Below are 10,652 nucleotides of genomic sequence, written 5' to 3'. Positions count from 1 at the left end.
TTATCAAAACATTAATAACGTTAATAAAGCAATAACATATATATTGCAATGATGAATGTTCTTGACTGATTAGAGGTCTTTCATTTATAGATGTGCAATGGACCGAAATGAACACTACACCAGCATTATCAACTGGTTAAATGAGCACTACAACAGCGTTATTAACTGGTTAAATGAAAACGACAACAGCATTATCAACTGTTTAAATGAACACGACAACAGCATTATCAACTGGTTAAATGAACACGGCAACAGCATTATCAACTGTTTAAATAAACACAACAGCATTATCAACTGGTTAAATGAACACTACAAAAGCATTATCAACTGGTTAAATGAACACTACAAAAGCATTATCAACTGGTTAAATGAAAACGACAACAGCATTATCAACTGGTTAAATGAAAACGACAACAGCATTATCAACTGGTTAAATGAAAACGACAACAGCATTATCAACTGGTTAAATGAAAATGACAACAGCATTATCAACTGGTTAAATGAAAACGACAACAGCATTATCAACTGGTTAAATGAAAACGACAACAGCATTATCAACTGTTTAAATGAACATGACAACAGCATTATCAACTGGTTAAATGAAAACGACAACAGCATTATAAACTGGTTAAATGAAAACGACAACAACATTATCAACTGGTTGAACCACTGGGCCAAATCTGTCATATAACATTTACTGAGATTGCCCTTGCTGTAGCGCAAAAGTGTGTAAATGAATAAATGCAATCCTTTAGAGAAAATAACATAAATTCTAAGGCAGGGGTTCCCAAACATTTTTGCGTTGGGGACACCTTTTTGATAGCAAATTCATCAGAGACCCCCTCATAATATCAGAACACAACTCCTACTAGATAGTCAGTCAGTCAGTGTTGCATGATACAGGGCTGCACCTGAGTGAGTCTCTGTAACAGCAAGTTCTGACAGTTTTTTTCTGTAGTAGTCAGAACACTACACCAACCATCTATAGTCCACAACAACAGGTCTTTAAACCCAATCAGATGTTTTTCAAGCCTGGTCCTTTTTGTTTTGTATTTATTTATTTACTTATTTATTTTTTAGGGCAAATCATACTCAAATGAACTTTTTGTTAACATTGATGTCGTTGACGTTATTGTTGTTATTGACGTTTTTATTCTGACATCCGTTATTTTTGTACTATACTTTTATTCTATTGAATGAAAGGTTGTTGTAGTTTTACAATGATGTCACGCCCTGACTCTGGGGACTCTTGTTTGTTGAGTCAGGGTGTGATTTTCTATGTTGTGATGTTCTATGTTGTATTTTCTAGGTTTAGATCTAGTACGTCTAGATCTATGTTGGCCGGTGTGGTTCCCAATCAGAGGCAGCTGTCGCTCGTTGTCTCTGATTGGGGACAATACTTAGGCAGCCTATTGGCACTAGTGGGTTGTGGGATCTTGTTCCGTGTTAGGTATGTTGTTTGTGTACCTTGGACTTCACGTTTCGTTTCTTGTTTTGTCGTTGTGTTTATAAGTCTAATAAACATGTATGCATATCACGCTGCGCCTTGGTCTGACCCGTCAATCAACGAACGTGACAAATGACTTCTGCAGTGCATGGCTTGACTAATCAAGTTTCGGGCCCTGGGAAATAACATTTTAAAGGCTAGCCTTTTGGCATCAGAGAGAACATTTTGCAGTTATAAAGCTAATTTCCTGCAATTCTACACATTTTGCCTTCGGGCAGAGAGAAAATGTTGCAGTTTTAAAGCTAATTTCTTGCAATTCTACATATTTTTTCATAAGGCAGTCACTGTGCCATTTGTAGTTTTAAAGGCACAAATAAATATATACATTTCCACACTATGAGGTTGGAATAATGCTGTGAAATTGTGAAAATGATGATAATGCCCTTTTACTGTAAGAGCTGTTTGAAAAAACCGCCTGGAATTTCAGCCTGTTTTGGTGGGATGGAGTTTTGACCTGTCTGGTGACATCACCAGGCAGTAAATGAGTTAATAGACCAATAAGAAACAGAGTTCCAAACCACTCTGCCATTAACAGCTAGTTTTCAGTTTTCCACTCAGACCACTCCTAGATAGTCCTAGCTAAATTCTTGCTTGAGAAATTGCTCTTTGCTAAGAAGCTATTTTTGTTTGTTTTTGTCCATTTTAATTGAAAACAATCACAGTAAGGTCACAGTACCTGCAACAACAAGTTGTTACCCAGAAATTATATTGAGATATAAAAAACGGCTGCATTGGACCTTTAAAGCTTCAATTACAGTGCATTTACAGTGGGGAGAACAAGTATTTGATACACTGACGATTTTGCAGGTTTTCCTACTTACAAAGCATGTAGAGGTCTGTAATTATTATCATAGGTACACTTCAACTGTGGGAGACGGAATCTAAAACAAAAATCAAGAAAATCACATTGTATGATTTTTAAGTAATTAATTTGCATTTTATTGCATGACATAAGTATTTGATCACCTACCAACCAGTAAGAATTCCGGCTCTCACAGACCTGTTCGTTTTTCTTTAAGAAGCCCTCCTGTTCTCCACTCATTACCTGTATTAACTGCACCTGTTTGAACTCGTTACCTGTATAAAAGACACTTGTCCACACACTCAATCAAACAGACTCCAACCTCTCCACAATGGCCAAGATCAGAGAGAGCTGTGTAAGGACATCAGGGATAAAATTGTAGACCTGCACAAGGCTGGGATGGGCTACAGGACAATAGGCAAGCAGCTTGGTGAGAAGGCAACAACTGTTGGCGCAATTATTAGAAAATGGAAGAAGTTCAAGATGACGGTCAATCACCTCGGTCTGGGGCTCCATGCAAGATCTCACCTCGTGGGGCATCAATGATCATGAGGAAGGTGAGGGATCAGCCCAGAACTACACGGCAGGACCTGGTCAATGACCTGAAGAGAGCTGGGACCACAGTCTCAAAGAAAAGCATTAGTCGCACTACGCCGTCATGGATTAAAATCCTGCAGCGCACGCAAGGTCCCCCTGCTCAAGCCAGCGCATGTCCAGGCCCGTCTGAAGTTTGCCAATGACCATCTGGATGATCCAGAGGAGGAATGGGAGAAGGTCATGTGGTCTGATGAGACAAAAATAGAGCTTTTTGGTCTAAACTCCACTCGCACGTGTTTGGAGGAAGAAGAAGGATGAGTATAACCCCAAGAACACCATCCCAACCGTGAAGCATGGAGGTGGGAAACATCATTCTTTGGGGATGCTTTTCTGGAAAGGGGACAGGATGACTGCACCGTATTGAGGGGAGGATGGATGGGGCCATGTATCGCGAGATCTTGGCCAACAACCTCCTTCCCCTCAGTAAGAGCATTGAAGATGGGGTCGATGGCTGGGTCTTCCAGCATGACAACGACCCGAAACACACAGCCAGGGCAACTAAGGAGTGGCTCCGTAAGAAGCATCTCAAGGTCCTGGAGTGGCCTAGCCAGTCTCCAGACCTGAACCCAATAGAAAATCTTTGGAGGGAGCTGAAAGTCCGTATTGCCCAGCGACAGCCCCGAAACCTGAAGGATCTGGAGAAGGTCTGTATGGAGGAGTGGGCCAAAATCCCTGCTGCAGTGTGCGCAAATCTGGTCAAGACCTACAGGAAATGTATGATCTCTGTAATTGCAAACAAAGGTTTCTGTACCAAATATTAAGTTCTGCTTTTCTGATGTATCAAATACGTATGTCATGCAATTAAATGCAAATGAATTACTTAAAAATCATACAATGTGATTTTCTGGAGAAAAAAAATTTCACAGTTGAAGTGTACCTATGATAAAAATTACAGACCTCTACATGCTTTGTAAGTAGGAAAACCTGCAAAATCGGCAGTGTATCAAATACTTGTTCTCCCCACTGTATGTTAAAACAACATTTTGGGGAAATTCAAGAAGAAATTAGTAGATTTTTTAAATAATTGATTCTGTGGTATATCAATATCCCTGAGAGTCTCCCAATTAAGAACATAAATTGTATAATTTTACATTGTATTGTATTGCACCCTCAAAAAATGTCTCACAGATCCCTTGTCCAAAATTGTTTAATCTGGCAATACTCATACAAAATGTTATGATAAAAATAAAAATACAATTTGAGAACTGGCTGCGGACCCCCTGCCGTACCTCCGCGGACCCCACTTTGGGAAACCATCTTCTAAGAAACAAACGTAGTACTTTTGTTAAGATATGGCAACCATTTATTGACTATATGGAAAACTTCCCTTACAACTGGTGATGGATCATGAACCCCTCCTCACCTCAACACTCAGAACATTCTGGTGCAAGGTATGGGAGCAATAACATGACATTAATTATATGCATAAATGATGACTTCGGACAGCTTCCCAGTCTTCAGTATCAGAACCCTATCAATCTAACCATAGAGGGGAAAGTACTCCTTGGTGACAGCCAGTGCCGGTCAACACTGCCAAGGGTGATGATTAAAATGAGTCAAAACATTATTGTGGTGAGTATGTGAGGGACTGAATGGAACCAGTTTACGTCGTCACCATTATTCATCACACTCACTAGATTTGGGTTGTTATCATGTTATAGACTTCTGACTTCACTAACTTCTCGGCTTAGGAGGGAGACTATGTGATATATATACTATCTGATAAGGTGACATATATGACGTGACTATCCCCAAACGCCCTGACTGTCTGTGACAGCCCAGACGCAGAGATGTGGATGGAGGATGCTAATACGAGGGGCTGGGTTTATGTTGGGACCCAGGCTAGGGTTCCCAGGCTGTTATTTGGTCATCCAGGGTCTGAGGAGGTCTCTGTGTGACGAAGCAGGAGATCACTTCCCCTGGCAGCTGGTTCAAATCATCCCTTCCTCCCCCACCCTGTCTAGGCCTCCTGCCCTGCGTCAGGGAGGAGCGCTCTCAGCTGGCAGCCCAACCAGAGACATGCTGCTCCCATTAAAAGGGGAAGCACAGTAATGTGACTAAACTGAAAGCTGTGGTGTGTGTGTGTGTGTGTATTGCAAGTTCGAGGGTCGGATCTATCTCCTTCCCACCTCCACCTCCCCATCAAGGTTTCAAAGTCATTCCATAACAACAGTCACCCACTTTGATATCAATGGAGCTGATGTTCTCAACTCACTGTGGACAGGATGACAACGCACAGTGAAGTGCTTTGAGGCCTTGTGAGAAGTGCTATGCAAATGCAATCCATATAAACGTGATTCTCATTACTGTCATTACCACCACAATGATGTCATAATCGCGAGATGCAGAGAAACCAATAGATGATGAGGTCTGAGATGAATCGTGTTGTGAGGCCGTAAAGACGAAGAGAGCAAGAAGGACAAAAGTGAAAAGAGGACAGAGAACAAGTGGACTTCCACTAGTTCTACTAGTCCTAACTACCCCTAACTACCACTAAAACACAACAACTGCTATGGAAACAATGAAACTTCCCACACCCAGTGAGAGTTACGATAAAACCTCCAGGTTTGCCTCTCAGAGTTGAGAAAAGGACCATATACAATGGGGGAGGATGGAATATATTGTAAGATTGCACATTTTCTCAGAGGTTATTTTTGTCATACTGTATTTTAACGCCTCTAGCTAAGGGAGTTTCCTCAGGCTGGGGAGCCTGTGGACTGTCTGGGAGTTCCTCAGGGTCGATTGGGTAGGGCAGCAAACTTCACACTCACTTGGTGGGGTCACAATCCCTTACTGGAATCATTGCAAAAACACTTGTCTTGGTTCCAACTACACTGATTCTTTCTATGGGCTGAGATGCTTCTGGACAGAGGAAAATTGGCATGGGACGTCATAATGACATAACTTTCTGGTTGTAAATTGTTTTTCTGGTTGAAAAGACGTCAGACGTTATTACACCCAAAATACTGTACATCTTTTATCATGATGACATCGAGACTTCTGGGAAATATGTCATATTTTGATTGGTATCAGGTCAGATAACCAGGTAAAGAAGTGTTTTTGTGGTCGCTAAAAATATATTTAAAAACCTTATTTTACAACGACTTGATCATGGGGGTCTCAAAAGAAGTCAACGTTAGCTTGGCTCTCTCTGTGTGTTCGATGCCGTGGGAGGAGGGGTTTTTTCGTTGGCAGAAAGCAATGGCTAGCTAGTATGCTAACTATTCTAGCTAACTAACTGGCTGAATAAGTTGATGACGGACTCGCTCAAGCTGTCGGGACTAACCCACAACGTTAGACACGGACACGTTGATCTGCCTGGCGTGTTGACACTGGTGGTTTGTTGTGGCCGAGTATTGGTGCTAAACCGTGTTGTTGGAGGCTGGCATGCTAGTTGGCTGTGGCGTCATAGGACTAGGTGCCCTGGATGGTTTTCACGGAAGAATACTGTACCAAGTTAGCTAGCTTAATAAACTAAGTTAGTCTATTCCTAGAAAACATTGAACCGCTGTAGTTTACAACAATTCTAGTTTCTGAGGTGGAAGTTGGGAGAGTTATAGTTGGGTGTTTCAGTGAAACGTAAGTGAGGGAGGCCCCGCTTTCTCGCTTTCCCAGATGTTTAGTTCATTTCATTCCGATCTCCTTTGCATTATTGTAGCCATTTTCTGTAGCCTGTCAACTATGCCTCTGTCTATCCCTGTTCTCTCCTCTCCGCACAGGCTATACAAACGCCTCACACCGCGTGGCTGCTGCCTCTCTAACCTGGTGGTCCCTGCCCGCACGACCCACGTGGAGTTCCAGGTCTCCGGCAGCCTCTGGAACTGCCGATCTGCGGCCAACAAGGCAGAGTTCATCTCAGCCTATGCTACCCTCCAGTCCCTCGACTTCTTGGCGCTGACGGAAACATGGATTACCACTGAAAACACTGCTACTCCTACTGCTCTCTCCTCGTCTGACCATGTGTTCTCGCATACCCCGAGAGCATCTGGTCAGTGGGGTGGTGGCACAGGAATCCTCATCTCTCCCAAGTGGACATTCTCTCTTTTCCCCTGACCCATATGTCTATCTCCTCATTTGAATTCCATGCTGTCACAGTCACTAGCCCATTCAAGCTTAACATCCTTGTCATTTATCGCCCTCCAGGTTCCCTTGGAGAGTTCATCAATGAGCTTGACAAGTTCCTTTCCTGAGGATGGCTCACCCTCACAGTTCTGGGTGACTTTAACCTCCCTACGTCTACCTTTGACTCATTTCTCTCGCCTCCTTCTTTCCACTCCTCTCCTCTTTTGACCTCACCCTCTCACCGTCCCCCTACTCACAAGGCAGGCAATACGCTTGACCTCATCTTTACTAGATGCTGTTCTTCTACTAATCTCACTGCAACTCCCCTCCATGTCTCCGACCACTACTTTGTATCCTTTTCTCTCTCGCTCTCCTCCAACACTACTCACTCTGCCCCTACTCAGGTGGTAATGCGCTGTCGCAACCTTCGCTCTCTCTCTCCCGCTACTCTCTCCTCTTCCATCCTATCATCTCTTCCCTCTGCTCAACCCTTCTCCCTCCAATCTCCTGAATCTGCCTCCTCAACCCTCCTCTCCTCCCTTTCTGCATCCTTTGACTCTCTATGTCCCCTATCCTCCCGGCCGGCTCGGTCCTCCCCTCCTGTTCCGTGGCTTGACGACTCATTGCGAGCTTACAGAACAGGGCTCCGGGCAGCCGAGCGGAAATGGAGGAAAACTAGACTCCCTGCGGACCTGGCATCTTTTCACTACCTCTCTACATTTTCTTCATCTGTTTCTGCTGCTAAAGCCACTTTCTACCACTTTAAATTCCAAGCATCTGCCTCTAACCCTAGGAAGCTTTTTGCCACCTTCTCCTCCCTGCTGAATCCTCCTCCCCCTCCCCCCTCCTCCCTCTCTGTGGATGACTTCGTCAACCATTTTGAAAAGAAGGTTGACGACATCCGATCCTCGTTTGTTAAGTCAAATGACACTGCTGGTCCTGCTCACACTGCCCTACCCTATGCTTTGACTTCTTTCTCCCCTCTCTCTCCAGATGAAATCTTGCGACTTGTGACGGCCGGCCGCCCAACAACCTGCCCACTTGACCCTATCCCCTCCTCTCTTCTCCAGACCATCTCCGGTGACCTTCTCCCTTACCTCACCTCGCTCATCAACTCATCCTTGACCGCTGGCTATGACCCTTCCGTCTTCAAGAGAGCGAGAGTTGCACCCCTTCTGAAAAAACCTACACTCGATCCCTCCGATGTCAACAACTACAGACCAGTATCCCTTCTTTCTTTTCTCTCCAAAACTCTTGAGCGTGCCGTCTTCAGCCAACTCTCTTGCTATCTCTCTCAGAATGACCTTCTTGATCCAAACCAGTCAGGTTTCAAGACTGGTCATTCAACTGAGACTGCTCTTCTCTGTGTCACGGAGGCTCTCCGCACTGCTAAAGCTAACTCTCTCTCCTCTGCTCTTGTCCTTCTAGACCTGTCTGCTACCTTTGATACTGTGAACCATCAGATCCTCCTCTCCACCCTCTCCGAGTTGGGCATCTCCGGCGCGGCTCACTCTTGATTGCGTCCTACCTGACCGGTCGCTCCCTACCAAGTGGCGTGGCGAGAATCTGTCTCCGCACCACGTGCTCTCACCACTGGTGTCCCCCAGGGCTCAGTTCTAGGCCCTCTCCTATTCTCGCTATACACCAAGTCACTTGGCTCTGTCATATCCTCACATGGCCTCTCCTATCATTGCTACGCAGACGACACACAACTAATCTTCTCCTTTCCCCTTCTGATAACCAGGTGGCGAATCGCATCTCTGCATGTCTGGCAGACATATCAGTGTGGATGACGGATCACCACCTCAAGCTGAACCTCGGCAAGAGGGAGCTGCTCTTCCTCCCGGGGAAGGACTGCCCGTTCCATGATCTCGCCATCACGGTTGACAACTCCTTGTGTCCTCCTCCCAGAGTGCAAAGAGCCTTGGCGTTACCCTGGACAACACCCTGTCGTTCTCCGCTAACATCAAGGCGGTGACCCGATCCTGTAGGTTCATGCTCTACAACATTCGGAGAGTACGACCCTGCCTTACACAGGAAGCGGCACAGGTCCTAATCCAGGCACTTGTCATCTCCCGTCTGGATTACTGCAACTCGCTGTTGGCTGGGCTCCCTGCCTGTGCCATTAAACCCCTACAACTCATCCAGAATGCCGCAGCCCGTCTGGTGTTCAACCTTCCTAAGTTCTCTCATGTCACCCTGCTCCTCCGCACACTCCACTGGCTTCCAGTTGAAGCTTGCATCTGCTACAAGACCATGGTGCTTGCCTACGGAGCTGTGAGGGGAACGGCACCTCCGTACCTTCAGGCTCTGATCAGTCCCTATACCCAAACGAAGGCATTGCGTTCATCCACCTCTGGCCTGCTGGCCCCCCTACCTCTGCAGAAGCACAGTTCCCCCTCAGCCCAGTCAAAACTGTTCGCTGCTCTGGCACCCCAATGGTGGAACAAGCTCCCTCACGATGCCAGGACAGCGGAGTCACTCACCACCTTCCGGAGACACTTGAAACCCCACCTCTTTAAGGAATACCTGGGATAGGATAAAGTAATCCTTCTAACCCCCCTTACACCACCCCAAACAAAAGAAGAAAAAAAACATATTGTAAAGTGGTTATCCCACTGGCTATAAGGTGAATGCACCAATTTGTAAGTCGCTCTGGATAAGAGCGTCTGCTAAATGACGTAAATGTAAATGTAATGTCACCCTGATGATATAATTGTATTACAACCATGCTTTTGCCAGTCAAGTTGAAGGAAAGGCCTTCGTTGTTGAGATGAAAAGGGTCAGTCTCCCTGATACCAAGACAGACGTTGGCGTGTAATGCATGCCATTTCCAAAGCATAATCCTTTCCAAACGATGACTGACACACAAAGGCAGCCAAACAGTCCATCAAATAAAGAGACCTTGGTTCTCTCATCAGGCTCATCTGTAAAAGAGACCTTGGTCTCAGCATGACTCCCTTATTAAGGTTAAATAAAATGCGAGGCTCCAGTCCATCATTATCTGTTAGGATAATGCCTATACTGTAGAGTACTGGGAACTTCAATGGAGACTTCAAACAAAGCCAAGTTACAGGTTTACCTGATGTGATTACATAATACTACATTTTCTCTTGTAAAATGACAGAAGAAGTCAGTTAGAGTGATGTATAGCCCCCTGAGGATGAAAGCTACAGGTGTGGTCGGGGACAGCTCTAACGTAGGGCTGATTTGTGACATATATTCCGTTTTGCGATTTTGGTCACTCTAAGGTAAGGTTAATGCTCAATGATAAAATGCTGCGATCATGTGGTGTACAGGATTGTGGTCCATTTTCAAGTCAATTCATGTCAACTCAATGAAAATAAAAGTATTTTTCTCAAATTCTTGAATTGAATGGATTTGATTGAATGAATCTACAGTATATGACTGATGCAAAATGGAATAGACCCCAACCCATGATTATGTATAAATTGTATATAGTGGACTTCACATTTTGACGTTCATCAACTTTGAGATTCTACCTTGGTTCTCCATTAACTCCATAACAAATAAAGTCTGATTACACTCTAGTGTGTCTGGTCGTGTTGGTGGTCAAAAAGCCACACACCACAACAGCATATCATGAAGTGGAAAATGTAATTCCAGGTTTGATCAAATCCAGAATTCACTTCCTGCTAGGAGGCCCCTTGATGCATCATCCAT

The sequence above is a fragment of the Coregonus clupeaformis genome, unplaced genomic scaffold (assembly GCF_020615455.1).
Source record: "Coregonus clupeaformis isolate EN_2021a unplaced genomic scaffold, ASM2061545v1 scaf0096, whole genome shotgun sequence".
Classification (NCBI taxonomy): Eukaryota; Metazoa; Chordata; class Actinopteri; order Salmoniformes; family Salmonidae; genus Coregonus; species Coregonus clupeaformis.
Note: the sequence above shows the minus strand (reverse complement) of the source record.